General features: G+C 41.5%; 1 protein-coding gene across 1 annotated transcript in view; it reads left to right on the top strand.

Moving 5' to 3' along the window:
- The first annotated feature begins 288 nt into the window (after positions 1-288).
- The window catches only part of GPR19 (G protein-coupled receptor 19), a 40,134-nt gene continuing 25,584 nt past the window's right edge, over positions 289-14,838 (top strand). Inside the window, exons 1-2 of the mRNA XM_047066248.1 lie at positions 289-658; positions 1,006-1,094. The gene's annotated coding sequence lies outside the window, so the exon portion shown is untranslated. The remainder of the gene's footprint in view (positions 659-1,005; positions 1,095-14,838) is intronic.

Raw genomic sequence — 14,838 nt, 5'->3', positions numbered from 1 at the left:
GCAGAGAAGTCCGTAGAATACCTCGACCCCCGAGAACTGCCGCTAGCGTGTCAGCTAGTTATACCGGCCTCATTTGTTCTCGCCGCAGAGTCTCGATCTTCTGTACACAACACTAACCCACCCGGCTTGGGAGGGTTTAAAAAAAAAAAAAAAAAAAAGGCCTCACAACGCCGCACAAAATTTGCTACTCTTGGGCGCTTCCCCAAACAACGCGAGATCTGCCCGAGAGTAAAGCGGCACTTCCAAGGGCACGATTGCGCATGCGCCTGACTAAATCCTTTTTCGCGGGAACAAGGTTTGAAACTTTGAAACTATCTGTGGGGTTAGTAGTAAACCAAATTTGGTCCTCCAGAAAGGTCCGAGGGAGTCAAGCACACACCGCTACGTTCTTCAAGATTTTGCAGTCATAACTGTATGACTGCGTAGTCGTCCCTTCTTTCCCTTGTATATTGGCTGTGAATTCTGTGTGAGAGGAGGGTTTCAGCGAATCCAGTAATAAAGGAGTGGGCGTGAGAGAGCGGATCAAGGTTTTAAAATAAGGATGACTTTTATGTGTTTGGAAAGATAACTCGGGGAGCGACTTAAAGGAATAAATCTGAGGGGGCCAAGATTTTTTTTTTTTTCTTTACTGGAGACCATGGGAGACTGCTGAACTGAGGTAATGCAGTGGGAAGGAGATGGGACAATTTGAGAGGTAAATGAAGGCAGTAACTATACAGCACACGCGAGAGGTGAGACTAGAAAGACAGGACAATTGGCAAGGAGAAGAAGTTTTCCCGAAAATAGTGTGAACCTGGGCATGTTTGGAAACAGGCATAAATGATGAGGCCGTGATTCGTAAGGTGAAAATTGGGAAGTCCCTAAATGGGTGGAACAAGGAGGATTCTGAAACGCGTAGCCCTGAACAAGGGCTGAGGTTAGGCTTAGAAAGAACAGTTAAAGTAACAGGAGTCAGGAATTTGGGAACTGTCTTGAGAGAACTGACTAATCTTACCTCTTTCTCAGGATACATGGGACACCTGCACAAGCATTGGATTTTTGTTCTGCAACGTCTGAAAGCTACCACGCAGACACCTGCAGGACTCTCTCTCCCAGTAAGTCCCCTGGTCCCTGCCACCTCCCACCCACCCTGTATGTCAGCCGGCATGCAATGTGGATTTCATGGAGTGACACGGTGGAATTTGTTACCAAGTCCCTTAAACATACCACTGGTGCGTTACAAAAATACATACTTCTAGCTCTAGTTACCCAGCTCACTATGTATTAGAGTCCATCTTGATATTGGCAGCAGTCTTATGCAGCTTAGCCTCTATAATTTTGATTCTTTGTGTACTGTGTGGAGTCCAAGGCAGAGGAGCAATGGAGTACTTAATTTCATGAGACCATCAAAAGAATGGTTTGTAGGTAGGCAGTATAGCTTCGTCTGTAAGAAAAACTAAATCTAGAAAGCCACAGGCTTTAAGTTGTAATGGAGTTTAAGTTTAAGCAGTAATGGAGAAAGACTGCAGGTATTAATTAGAGAATGGAAGTACTTCAATAAGGAAGTAGACCCCTGTTGGGGCGCCTGGGTGGCTCAGTCGGTTGAGCGTCCGACTTCAGCTCAGGTCATGATCTCGAGGTTCGTGGGTTTGAGCCCCGCGTCAGGCTCTGGGCTGACGGCTCAGAGCCTGGAGCCTGCTTCAGATTCTGTGTCTCCCTCTCTCTCTGCCCCTCCCCCACTCATGCTCTGTCTCCCTTTGTCTCAAAAATAAATAAAAAAACATTAAATTAAAAAAAAAAAAAGTAGACCCCTGTCAAGGAGCTCTCCCTTGGAGCACTTCACTTCATTTTGGCAGCTTAACATATAGCCTAGTAGCTGGGCTATATGTATGCAATTCATGGGAAAATGTTCCAGGAAAAATTCATGGATGCAGTAGAATAGTATTTCTGGGATAAAGCCTGGGTGTCTTATTTTAGGGAGTGGGATCATCCAGCTGTAGAAGGCATTGACATCTCAGTATGGTATCACAGAAAGTGTGTGGAATTGGAAATCGGACCTGGGGTTTGCCTTAGTCGGTTATGCAACCTCCCTGTGCCTCAGTTTCCCTATTTGTAAAATAAGAATAACAGTGCCTACCTCATAGGATGATTGTAAAGATGAAATGAGGTACTGTTGAGATGGCTGCATGAATTACTATATAGAACATATGTAATTTATGATCATCAAATGAGAATTTCTTCCCTGAGCCTCCCACATTTGTGCATGTCATCTACCCCTCAAATATGGAAGCCCTATGTAGCATTGGGCCATCTGTATTTAAGACAGGTTCTCTATGTTGCTTTCACCTTAGAATCATCTGGGGAGGTTTAAAAAAATGCCGAGCCTTCACTCTAGACCAATTATAAATCAGAATCTCTGGTAGTGGGGTCTGGACATCAGTACTTTTTAAAGCTCTTCATTTTGCTACTAAAGTTAAGAACCACTGCTTTAAGGGGCACCTGGGTGGCTCCGTCAGTTGGGCGTCTCACTTTGGTTCAGGTCATGGTCTTGCGATTTGTGGTTTTGAGCCCCACGTTGGGCTCTGTGCTGATGGTTTGGAGCCTGGAGCTTGTTTCAGAGTCTGTGTCTCCCTCTCTCTCTGTCCCTCCCCCACTTGCACTCTGTCTCTGTCTCTCTCAAAAAATAAATAAACATTAAAAAAGAAAAGAACCGGGGCGCCTGGGTGGCGCAGTCGGTTAAGCGTCCGACTTCAGCCAGGTCACGATCTCGCGGTCCGTGAGTTCGAGCCCCGCGTCAGGCTCTGGGCTGATGGCTCAGAGCCTGGAGCCTGTTTCCGATTCTGTGTCTCCCTCTCTCTCTGCCCCTCCCCCGTTCATGCTCTGTCTCTCTCTGTCCCAAAAATAAATAAAAACGTTGGAAAAAAAAAAAAAAAAAGAACCACTGCTTTAAGAGTTCTCTCTAGAAGAAGAAGAAAATTAGACTTGTGGTTTAAGACTACCCATCTGTATAGCTATATATTTGAAAAATTTCTAGAGGAATAAAGGCTAGTGTTTGAGATGGGCAAATGAGTAGGGCATAGTGAGCTATATTCAGGAAAGAGGACACTATGATAAGAGTGTGGTAAGCATCTTGATTTGGGGAGAGGAAAGTGATGAGGTCAATAATATAGGCCCCAGGAATAAATGGGTCTTGCTGTAGAGATAGAGGACTTTGAGCCTCCCAAGTTGATTTTTTGATCTAGGACAGGCAACGCAGATGATGATGTCTTTATTGCTTTACCATGCGGTAAATCTTGGGCTGATGTCTGTAGTGGGGTAGGGTTACCTTCCTGGCTCTGCCCCATTAGTTCGGGGTCGGGGGGGCATCATGGCCTCACTGAAGTGTATGATGTGAAGGTGCATGTGGGGAAGTATGCAGCAGGCCATTGGCCATGAATCCTATCAGGGTTGTGGCTGCTTTGACTACACAAGTAGTTTTGTTGGTAGTAACAGATGACAAAGGTGAGATGTAAGCCTATTTTTGCAGCCTTTTAGTGAATAGAAAATCACTTGGAACAAGAGGGATGGCATGTCTGGGTCAAGAATTTGAGCTTCTAAGAGATAAGTGACTTTTTAGTAGGACAACTCTTGCTTCTAGGGATATAAGTGATTCAGAAGTTGAAACCACCTTATTACTTCAGTCTTTGGATGGCTAACTCCAAATGTAGCAGTAATGGCCAGAAATATCTTCTGCCACATAAGGTAACCTGTCTTTAATTGGGTCCCTTTTCTTGAGAAGCACATTCGTTTGTCTAGTCATTTGCAAGAGCATTGGGGAAATGACTCAACATTATTGGCTAGGTAAGGAGAGAAGGGAGTCAGAGACTCTCCAGGGGTCAATAGAGGTTATGAAGCAGAAGTGAGGAGTGGAATGGGGTAGGAGGATAGGGAACTCTGGTTAAGGAGGGAAGTATGTTGAAAGTTAGAAATAGAAAAATCCCAAGCAGTGACAGTTTAGTCCAACTATTACAAAAATATGTGAAGGGGCACCTGGGTGGCTCAGTCGGTTAAGCGTCTGACTTTGGCTCAGGTCATGATCTCATGGTTCGTGGGTTTGAGCCCTGCGTTGGGCTCTGTGCTGACAGCTCAGAGCCTGGAGCCTGCTTTGGATCCTGTGTCTCCCTCTCTCTGCCCCTCCCCCACTCATGCTCTGTCTCTGTCTCTCAAAAATAAATAAACGTTAAAAAAAGTTTTTTTAAATATGTGAAAATAGGAGTGCTACCTATCTGAGATTCTATGACAAGAAATACCACAGACAGACCACTCGGTAGGGTTTCCGCAATTTATACGGGGGTGAGAATGGATTAGAGTACTCTGGAATGCTCACCCTTATCAAGGGCATAAAAAGGCAAGATGGTGACTGGGAAAGGGGTCTCAAAGAGGATATTTGAGTGAAGTTCTTGGAATGCCGTTAGACAAACAAATCAGGGAGAGAGAGGTGGCACACTCTTACCCAAAATGTAAGCTTCCCTATCTGTAGCAGGCACAAACAGGGGGGAGGGGAAAAGCCTGAACTTTAAGTTAAGGGGCAAATCGTGACTAATATACAGGACTGGATATTTTAATTGCTATTTTTACCTAAACGTGACCAGAAAAAGGATGGGACTGCCCAGGTTTTCTTTTGGGGATAGGAGAAGACCCAACCCCTGCAGAGTGTTTTTAGATGGACAGTGGAGAATAAAAATTAAGTTGTTTTAAGTCAGTCCCCAAAAGTCCTGTTTGTTCAATGTGCTGGAACATTATTGTTGAGCACCTACTTTGCTTTTAGATTTTTATTTTTTTAATTTTATTTAAATCCAAGTCAGTTAACATACAGTGTAATAATGGTTTGAGGAATAGAATTTAGTGATTTATCACTTACATATAACACCCAGTGCTCATCCCAACAAGTGCCCTCCTTAATACCCATCACTCATTTAGCCCATTCCCCCCACTCAACACCCCTCCAGCAACCCTCAGTTTGTTCTCTGTATTTAAGAGTGTCTTATGGTTTGCCTCCCTGTTTTTATCTTATTTTTCCTTCCCTTCCCCTATGTTCATCTGTTTTGTTTCTTAAATTCCACATATGAGTGAAATCATATGTCTTTCTCTGACCAACTTATTTTGCTTAGCATAATACGTTCCAATACCATCCATGAAATGGTATGATTTCATTCTCTTTGGTCGCCAAGTAATATTCCATTGTATATATACCACATCTTCTTTATCCACTCATCAGTCAATGGACATTTGGTCTCTTTCCATACTTTAGCTATTGTCAATAGTGCTGCTATAAACACTGGGGGGGGGGTGTGTGTGTGCCCCTTCAGATCGGCATTTTTATATCCTTTGGATAAATACCCTGTAGGGCAATTGCTAGGTCATAGGGTAGCTCTGTTTTCAATATTTTGAGGAATCTCCATACTGTTTTCTAGAGTGGCTGCACCAGTTTGCATTCCCACCAGCAGTGCAAAAGTGTTCCCTTTTCTCCACATCGTCACCAACATCTGTTGTTTCCTGAGTTGTTAATTTTAGCCATTCTGACAGGTGTGGGGTGGTAACTCATTGTGGTTTTGATTTATATTTTCCTGATGATGAGTGATGTTGAGCATCTTTTCATGTGTCTGTTAGCCATCTGGATGTCTTCTTTGGAAAAGTGTCTGTTCATGCCTTTTGCCCGTTTCTTCACTGGATTATTTGTTTTTTGGGTATTGAGTTTGATAAGTTCTTTAAAAAAAAATTTTTTTTTAACATTTATTTATTTTTGAGACAGAGAGAGACAGAGCATGAACGGGGGAGGGTCAGAGAGAGAGGGAGACACAGAATCTGAAACAGGCTCCAGGCTCTGAGCAGTCAGCACAGAGCCTGACGCGGGGCTTGAACTCATGGACCGCGAGATCGTGACCTGAGCCGAAGTAGGACGCTTAACGGACTGAGCCACCCAGGCGCCCCAATGAGTTTGATGAGTTCTTTGTAGATTTTGGATACTAATTGTTTGTCTGCCATGTCATTTGCAAATATCTTCTCCCATTCCATCAATTGCCTTTAAGTTTTGTTGATTGTTTCCTTCTCTGTGCAGAAGCTTTTTTATCTTGATGAGGTCCCAGATAGTTCATTTTGCTTTTGTTTCCCTTGCCTCCAAAGACATGTCTAGTAAGAAGATGCTGTGGCTGAGTTCAAAGAGGTTGTTGCCTGTTTGAAGTCTGGAATTGTTTTGCCTTCAGCTTTGTTTTTCTTTTTCAACATTACTTTGGCTATTCGGGCTCTTTTGTGGTTCTGTACAAATTTTAGGATTGTTTGTTTTAGCTCTGTGAAGAATTCTTGTGCTTTTTTGATAGGGTTTCCATTGAATGTGCAGTATAGACATTTTAACAATATTTGTTTCTCCAGTCCATGAGCATGGAATGTTTTTCCATTTCTTTGTGTGCTCTTCAGTTTTTTTCATAAGCTTTCTATAGTTTTCAGCATACACATCTTTTACCTCTTTGGTTAGGTTTATTCCTAGGTATTTTATGGTTCTTGGTGCAATTGTAAATGGGATTGATTCCCTGATATCTCTTTCTGTTGCTTCATTATTAGTGTATAGAAATGCAACCAATATCTTTACAATGATTTTATATCCTGCGACTTTGCTGAATTCATGTATCGGTTCTAGCAGTTTTTTTGTGAAATCTTTCAGGTTTTCCATGTAGAGTATCATGTCATCTGTGAGGAGTGAAAGTTTGACTTCTTTGCCAATTTGGATGCCTTTTATTTTGTTTTGTTGTCTGATTGCTGAGGCTAGGACTTCCAACACTATGTTAAACAACAGTGGTGAGAGTAGACATCTCTGTCATGTTACCGATCTCAGGGGGAAGCTCTCAGGATGTTATTAGCTGTGGGACTTTCATATATGGCTTTTATGATGTTAAGTTATGTACTTTCTATCCTGACTTGCTTGAGGGTTTTTATTAAGAAACGATGCTGTATTTTGTCAAATGCTCTTTCTGCATCTATTGACAGGATCATATGGTTCTTATCCTTCTATTAATGTGATGTGTCACTTTGATTGATTTGCGAATATTGAACCAGCTCTGCAGCCCAGGAATGAATCCTACTTGATCTTGGTGAATAATTTTTTTAATATACTGTTGAATTCGATTTGCCAGTATCGTGTTGAGAATTTTTGCATCTGTGTTCATCAGGGATATTGGCTGTTATTCTCCTTTTTAGTGGGGTCTTGTCTGGTTTGGAAATCAAGGTAATGCTGGCTTCATAGAATCAATCTGGAAGCGTTCCTTCCGTTTCTACTTTTTGGAACAGCTTGAGAAGAATAGGTATTAACTCTGCTCTAAATGTCTGATAGAATTCCCCTGTGAAGCCATCTGGCCCAGGACTTTTATTTGTTGGGAGATTTTTGATAACCTATTCAATTTCTTCGCTGGTTATGGGTCTATTCAAATTTTCTATTTCTTCCTGTTTGAGTTTTGGTAGTGTGTGAGTGTCTAGGAATTTGTCCATTTCTTCCAAGTTGTCCAGTTTTTTGGCATATAATTTTGCATAGTATTTTCTACTAATTGTTTGTATTTCTGAGGTGTTCGTTGTAATCTCTCTTGTTTCATTCATGATTTTATCTATTTGGGTCCTCTCTCTTTTCTTTTTGAGAAGTTTGGCTAGGGGTTTATCAATTTTGTTTATTCTTTCAAAAAACCAGCTCTTAGATTCATTGATCTGTTTTGTTTTGTTTTTGGATTCTATGTTGTTTATTTCTGTTCTAATCTTTATTATTTCTCTTCTGCTGGCTTTGGGCTTTCTTTTCTGCTTCCTCCTTTAGGTGTGAAATTAGGTTCTGTATTTGGGACCTTTGTTACTTTTTTTTTTTTTAACATTCATTTTTGAGAGACCGAGAATGCGAGTGGGGGAGGGGCAATGAGAGAGGGAGACACAAAATCCAAAGCAGGCTCCAGGCTCTGAACTGTCAGCACAGAGCCCGATGTAGGGCTCAGACTCACACACAGTGAGATCGTGACCTGAACTGAAGTTGGACACTTAACCAACTGAACCACCCAGGTGCCCCGGAACCTCTCTTACTTCTTGGATTGCAGTGTATCTTAGGCCTGCCTGTGCTGCATCCCAAAGCGTTTGGACTGTTGTGTTTTCATTTTCATTTGTTTCCATATATTTTTAAAATTATTCTTTAATTTCCTGGTTGACCCATTCATTCTTTAGTAGGATATTCTTTAACCTCCATGTATTTAGGGGCTTTCCAAATTTTTTCTTGTGGTTGGTTTCAAGTTGTGATCTGAAAATATATATAGTATGATCTCAATCCTTTTATATTTGTTGAGGGCTGTTTTGTGACCCAGTATGTGATCTATTTTGGAGAATGTTCCATGTCACTTGAGAAGAATGTATATTCTGCTGCTTTTGGATGGAAAGTTGTGAATATATCTGTTAAGTCCATCTGGTCTAATGTGTCATTCAGGACTGTTGTTTCCTTATTTATTTTTCTGCCTACGTGATCCGTCCATTGTTGTAAGTGGAGTATTGAAGTCCCCTACAATCACTATTATTATCTATACATTTATTTATGTTTGTGATTAACTGATATATATATTTGGGTGCCTCCATGTTGGGGATGTAAACATTTACAATGGTTAGATCTTCTAAATGGATAGACCCCTTAATTATGATATAATGCCCTTCTTCATCTCTTGTTACAATCTTTGTTTTAAAGTCTAGTTTGTCTGATATAAGTATGGCTATTCTGGCTTTCTTTCGCTGTCTAGTAGCATGATAGATAGTTCTCCATCTCCTCACTTTCAATCTGCAGGTGTCCTCAGGTGTAAAATGAGTCTCTTATAGGCAGAATATAGATGGATCTTGTTTTTTTATCCATTCTGATACCCTATGTCTTTTGATTGGGGCATTTGGTCCATTTACATTCAGGGTGATTATTGAAATACATGGATTTAGTGTCACTGTGTTATCTGTAGGTTTTGTGCTTGTGGTGATATCTCTGGTCCTTTGCAGCATTCCACTCACAGAGTCCCCCTTAGGATCTCCTGCAGGGCTGGTTTAGTGGTCGTGAACTCCTTCAGTTTTTGTTTGGGAAAGTCTTTATCTTTCCTTCTATTTTGAATGACAGGCTTGCTGGATAAAGGATTAAGTATGTTGAATATTTCCTGCCACTCCCTTCTGGCCTGCCAAATTTCAGTGGACAGGTTTGCTACTACCCTTTTGTATCTACCCTTGTAGGTTAAGGCCCATTTGTCCCTAGCTGCTTTCAGAATTCTCTTGTTATCTTTGTATTTTGCCAGTTTCAGTATGATATGTCATGGTGTTGACCTTTTTTGTTGTTTTCGAAGGGAGTTCTCTGTGTCTCTTATACTTGGATGCCTGTTTCCTTCCCCAGATTAGGAAAGTTCTCAGCTATAATTTGTTCAAATAAACCTTTTGCCCCTTTCTCTCTTCTTCTAGAACTCCTATGATATGGATATTATTTCATTTCATTGAATCGCTTAGGTCTCTAATTCTCCCCTTGTGGTGTAGTAACTTCCTTTCCCTCTTTTTTTCAGCTTCATCATTTTCCATAATTTTATTTTCTATTTCACCTGTTCTCTCCTCTGCTTCTTCTGTCCTCACTGTCACCGCACCTAGTTTATTTTGCATCTCATTTATAGCATTTTTTAATTCATCATGAGTATTTCTTAGGTCTTTGATCTCTGTAGCAATAGATTCTCTGCTGTCTTCTATGATTTTTCCAAGCCCAGCTATTAGTCTTATGACTGTTATTCTAAATTCTTGTTCAGATATATATTTTATATGTTTTAAGCAATTCTCTGACTGTCATTTCTTCCTGGAATTTCTTTTGAGGAGAATTCTTCTGTTTCATCATTTTGGCTAGTTTTCTGTCTTTTACATGCTTTAGTAGCTTGTTATATGTCCTGCACCTGCAAGTAATACTATATTAAAAAGGGGCCATACACTGTCCAGGGCTTGGAACTTCAGGAAGTATTTTTGGAGTGTGTCAGTGCTCTCTGTTGTTGTGTATTGCCTGCTCTATCCCACTGGTCAGTCTTCTACAAAGCTCCTCCTTACTCATAGTAGTGGATTGTTTAGACTTTCCACCAGGTATGCTTTAATTTGTTGTTGAAGTAACTCTGGAAAAAAGGAATGGGCAGGGGACCTGATCTCATACGAGGAGAAAAATGAAAGGGGTGAAAAAAAAAAGACCAAGTAGAGAATCAAAGAAACTTTAAGGCTTAATCCAGAGAAAGGAAAATAAAGAAGGAGGTATAGAAGAGGTATAAAGGAATAGAGTAAAAATGCCTGATTAAAAAAACCAACAAAGAGAAAGAAAAAAAATAAAGAAAAAATATATATAATAAAAATTGACCAAAAATCAAATCAGAAACTACGAGCCTGATTCTAAAGGGAAAAAAAAAAAAAAAAAAAGAAGAGGGTAAAAAGAAAAACAAGAGAAGGAAAGAAAGAAAAGAGGGAAAAAAAAGAGCAACAGACTAACATACAAAACCGCAGGACAGTTGTCTGTTGGTGCCTGGGACCTGCAGCTGTGATGGTCTGGATGAGATGCTGCTTGGTTTGGGTCAGTGTTAATCTCTCTAGGAAGCAGGTCCCGCCTCCACTGGGGGCCGCTGTCCTGTTCTCTGAAGCCCCACCGTGTTGGTAATGGAGATAAAAATGGTAACACCTCAATCTCTCCTCCCCTGACCAGTGTCTCAAACCACACAGTTTAGGCGGTCCTCACAGAGTAGTCCCAGTGGTCAGCCTATCCTGCTCCACAGTCTCCCACACCTCCTAGGCAGTGGGCTGGGATTCAGCACCTGTTTTTAAAGGATCCTGCACCACGCAACCCCGTTCTGGGGTAGCACCACTCCACTCTCCCAACATGTTGGGCGCCTGCAGACTCTTTGGTCCTTGGTGGGGCAATAACCTCTCTTCCCACAGTACTCCAGGAAGGGGATTATTCTCTCCCAGTGTGCCCCTGAGATTGCTACCAAGCTCTGGGGCTGGCTCCCCACCCCTAGGTGTTGTTTGGAGAAAATCGCACACTTTTGAAAATTAGGATCTTCAGCTCCTAAGGCTGTTTACGAAGTAGAGACTGGTACTCTGTATTTCTCGTTCCTCAGCCTGTGATCTGGAGATGTTTTTCTCTCGTCCTAACACACAACCACAATATACAGCTTCTCTTTCTCTCCCCTTTGTCTCTCCACATAAGGGGATCTCTCCCCTCTGTGCCCACTCTGTTATATGTCCCCCAATTCACCTACACGCACCTCTGTCTGGCCAAGCTGTCTCCCTCCACCTGTGGAGATTTTTCTGTCACTCTGCAGATAGGTTTCCTGGGTGTTTCAAGTGTTCTGGCCCCAATACAGCTGTGTTTGAGGGACGAGGGAAATCCCAGTCTGCCTATTTCTCTGTCATCTTCTGAAGTCTGTATCATATTTTCTTTATCCATTCATTTATTGACAGACACTGAGATTGTTTCCATATCTTGACTACTGTGAATGATGCTTCGTGAACCTGGAATGTAGATATCTTTTTAAGATACTGATTTTATTTCCTTTAGAGATAGAGATATTCCCAGAAATGGGATTGCTAGATTATATGGTAGTTTGTTTTTAATTGAAATTGGGTTACTTAGATAGGAACATTGAACTGGTAAGGTCATGTACATTTCAGAGCCAGCTGGGTTTGTTGGGACCAGCCATTTGGGGGCCAGTAATGCAATGTAAAGCAGGATGAACTGATACCAAAAGAGAAGCAGGTGTGGGGCACCTGGGTGGCTCAGGCAATTAAACATTCAGCTCAGGTCATGATCTCACAGTTCGTGAGATTAAGCCCCACATCGAGCTCTGTGCTAATGGCATGGTGCCTGCTTGGAATTTTCTCTCCCTCACACGTGCACACTCTCTCCTTCTCTCAAAATAAATACATAAATACGAATTTTAAAAAAGAGAGAAGCAGGTGAACATAGCTGATGATGAGAAAGTAAGAGATGATAGGCATTGTAGCCTCATAGAGAAAGAGGTAGAGTCGGTGCCAGTCTTGGCTCTGACAGCTTTCTGGTCACTTGTCAAGTCCCGTCTTAGGTCTGTCTTCCTGTTCTAGAATTCCCTACAGTTCTTCTGAGTCTTTATAACCTACTTCCATCTACTTAGCTTTTCTTCCCCCAGACAACACTGTTAAGTGGCTAATTGTTTCTCCCCTTCCTAGTGTCTTGACTTAATGAAACCACATAACTTCTGTATAAGGAACATACACATATGTAGTAGGGACACTTAATTTAACTTATTAACTCAGCTATGCCAAGAAAGAATAGGTATCTTGTTTTTTCCAGAGTTTTCACTTGTGTATTAGTTATCTATTACTATATAACAAAATACCTCAAAACATAGTAACTTGAAACAATAATAAACATCTCATAATTTCTGTGGGTCAGGAATTTGGGAGCAACTCAGCTTAGCAGTTCTGGCTTCGGGTGTCAAACATGGTTGCAGTCCTAATATTGATGAGAACTGCAGTCACCTGACTAGGGCTGGAGGATCTGCTGCCATGGCAACTCACTCATCGTTGCTCCTTGGTGCTGGTTGGTGAGAGGCCTGTTTTCCATATGTGAGCCCCTTCATAAGATAGCTTGAATGTCCTGACATGGTAGCTGGCTTCCCCCAGAATGAACAGTCCAAGAAGTTAGCGAGCCAGGCAGAAACTATCCTTATTATGACCCGGCTTTAGAAGGTACATAGAATCCCTTCTGCCACATTCTTTTCATTGGAAACAGGCTACTAAGTCAGGTCCACATTCAAGGGGAGTAGTATTAGGTATCACCATTTGAAGGGAGTCATATCATATTTTAAAACCATTGTTAGGTTACAGGGGGAAAAAAAACCCTAAGTGTCTAATTCAGTCTCAGATATAGTTCAATTTCATTGAACAATTCCTTTAAGTAGTATAAGTCTCCTTTGGATAAAATATGTTTCATGTTTCACAATGCCTTCCGAGGAGGTCCTGCATCTTCTCTGAAGATAGCATCCATTTGTATGGGGGGTGGGGAAGGGTAATGTACACATTCTTGTGGAATTGATGAGAGAGATGGAATCCCCTGGCTTCATTCTGGACCTAGAGTATGTACTGGCAGTTTTCTGGCATGATGTCCCTTGTTGGCCTGATCACCGGGGAATCTGCTGGCCTGTGATGCTGAAGCCTGGAGCTGGTGAATTCATGGCCCATTTTTGGCTTCAGGCAAAGTTCCCAGGGAGTACTGGCTACCTCCCCTTGCGGACTCAGCTTCTTCTTGGCCCATGCTATGGAGTCACCTCATCTGTTTATGGCAGCCCCCTGGCTGTTAGTTCAGCATCCATGCTTCAAGGGAATAGGAACAGCTTGGGATAGTTGACTGCTCTATCTCTGTCTGACTACACTGTTGGAGACTTGCCATTGGCCCAAATAGCTATGGAAAGTGCAGAGAGTGTGGTATGAGGGACCTGGGCAGTGGTCCCCAAAGAGGAGCAATGGTAGAGATCCTCTCAACATGGAGGCAATTCACTGTGGTATGCAGAATAAGGGCTCCCTAATGATGTCCATGTCCCAACCCCTGGAACCTGTGAATATGTTACCTTACAAAGCAAAAGGGACTTCGTAGATACAATTAGGTTAAGGACCTTGAAAGGGGAGATTATCTGAGTGGGCCCAATCTAATGACATTGGTTCTTGAAAGAACCTTTTCAGTCTGAGGTCAGAGTCAAAGGGAGATGTGACTATGGAATAATGGTTAGAGAGGTACAAAGTTGTTGGTTTTAAAGATGGAGTGAGAGGGCTACGAGCCAAGGAATGTGGGGGGCTGGAAAAGGTAAGGAAATAGATTCTGTCTCTGTAGCCTCCAGAAAGGAATGCAGCCCTGCCATCACCATGATTTTAGTCCAGTAAGACCCATGTCAGATTTCTAAGCTATAAAACTTTAATATTTGTGTTGTTTTAAGCCACTAAGTTTGTGATAATTTGTTATAGCCACAGTAGAAAATGAGTACACTCATATCCAACTTCGGCCTAGAAAGAGGTCAAGTCCAGTTTTCTGACTGCTTTATTCTCCTTATGTCACTTTCTTTCTCACTAAACCTGACCTGGAAAGGGACAGACTCCATGTGGCATGTCCTTGTTCTAGCATAGAACAGTATTTATTACTTTTTCATTCAGATGACAAAGTTTAAGTACAATAAACACCCATACACTCTTCCCCTAGATTCACCAATTGTATTGTTTTGCCATATTTTCTCACACTTTCTGTATATATACATACATATATTTTCTTGTTGTTGAACTATTTGAAGGTAACTTGCATTCGTCTTGACACTTGATCCTGAATACTTAAGCATTTCCTAAGAATAAAAAAATTCTCCTATAAACCATTTCCTACACCTAATATAAATAACAATTCTGTGATGTCATCTAATATCCATTCACAATGCAAATTTCACCAATTGTCCCCAAAATATTTTTAATTAATTAATTAATTAATTAATTTTTATTAGAGAAAGAGAACGGGAATGGAGAAGAGGGGCAGAGGTAGAGAGAGAGAAAGAAACTCAAGCAGGCTCCACACTAAGCAATCATGACCTGAGCTGATATCAAAAGTCAGATGCTCAAGCTGACTGAGCCACCCAGATGCTTCCCAAAAATATTTTATAGCTACTTATTTCCATTCTCTCTCCCTCCCCAGTCAGCACGTCAGCAAATCATATCCTTTGCAACTGTGGTCTTTAGTCTCTTTTAATCTGTAACAGCACACCCTTCAAGCAGCACACCTGTTTTTTGTTTGTTTGTTTGTTTGTTTTTAAGTTT

This window comes from Lynx rufus, unplaced genomic scaffold (genome assembly GCF_022079265.1).
Source record: "Lynx rufus isolate CCGP_SWC_20201006 ecotype Redwood Valley unplaced genomic scaffold, mLynRuf1.p SCAF_7, whole genome shotgun sequence".
In the NCBI taxonomy this organism is placed as follows: domain Eukaryota; kingdom Metazoa; phylum Chordata; class Mammalia; order Carnivora; family Felidae; genus Lynx; species Lynx rufus.
Note: the sequence above shows the minus strand (reverse complement) of the source record. Positions and strands in the feature narration are given on the sequence as shown.